We start from the raw sequence: 1,300 nt of genomic DNA, 5'->3' as shown, positions 1-1,300 counted from the left end.
CAAAAAGGAAAGTGGATATTCACGAAAAGGAGAACAGAAAGAAATGAATGAAGAACATAATTATAAAAACCAAATTATAACATTACTGAACAGCTTTAGCAAGAAAAAGATGGATACATTTGAGTGTGTTGGAAAAACATTCAACAATCATGCAAAGTAAAGCAGGTGACACATCATTTCACAAACAAGAGGAAAGACGTTCGCTTAGATGTTCTCATCTCCACAAAGGTGACTGGGACCCGCAAAAGTAAAAAGGAAAGCACGTAAGATCTTAAGAAAATAGCACAATTTGTATTGCGCATGTATATTATTTACATTATATCCCACTCAACAACAGCAAGTTCTACGCACTTTACAATTAATAACAATCTATATAATATATTACTATGCATGAGAATGTGTCCCAACTAAGATCTATCAATAATCTAGGCGGACATGTCGAGGAAGACCTAGGAGGAAGAAGACGAGTCAGGATGACGTCAGCGGCTAGCGAGCGAGCGGACGGACGGACAAGCCCAGACATGACTTTGTTTGAGTCAGCGCGCGCGTGATGACGATGACGATGATGATCACAACAAGTAAGTGACATTCCAGGCGCGGTCGCACTGTGTGTGTCTACTACTACTGTTTCTGTTTACAGTCACACGTTGCCTGCGTCCGTCGTACAGTCAGCGAGCGATCAGCGAACCTCTCCCTCCTTTCTGGGACATGCAAGCCGAAGCGGAGGAATCCTTCTCTATATAGTCTATAGTTTCTATTTCTTTTTTTAAAATTATTATTATTCTTCACTTTCTTTATTAAACTTCATTTCTTATTTTACTTTATTTATTTACTCCTTTTTCTTTTTTTTTGTTTTGTTTATTTAGTTTTAGAACGGGTTTTACGGCACTTACAACACAAATAGGTCAAATATTATAAGTCAAGTGCTGAATATTAGGTGTTACCTAGAGAGTTACTTATAATGACAAGACATTTTCGTATTTAGCTTTAGTACACTGTAAGTGTTTTACAGGAATTGCAAAACAAATATTTCATAATCATACAAGTGTCGAAGATTAGGGGGTGTTCCTAGAGAGTAAGATACACATAAATGAAGAAGAAAAGATAATATGATAGATGTTTGACGCGAAAAATGGAGCAAACCACACCCGCCAACCATCCACGGGAAGAGGGGAGAAGAGTGAAGAAACACGAAAAAGGGACAACAATGAGAAACAAATTAAAATCCGAAAGCAGTTAACTGCTAAACGATCAATTAATAATAATAATAATAATCAGTACCCCGGGGCGGGATGGGTGT

The sequence above is a fragment of the Aplysia californica genome, unplaced genomic scaffold, assembly GCF_000002075.1.
Source record: "Aplysia californica isolate F4 #8 unplaced genomic scaffold, AplCal3.0 scaffold00191, whole genome shotgun sequence".
In the NCBI taxonomy this organism is placed as follows: Eukaryota; Metazoa; Mollusca; class Gastropoda; order Aplysiida; family Aplysiidae; genus Aplysia; species Aplysia californica.
Note: the sequence above shows the minus strand (reverse complement) of the source record.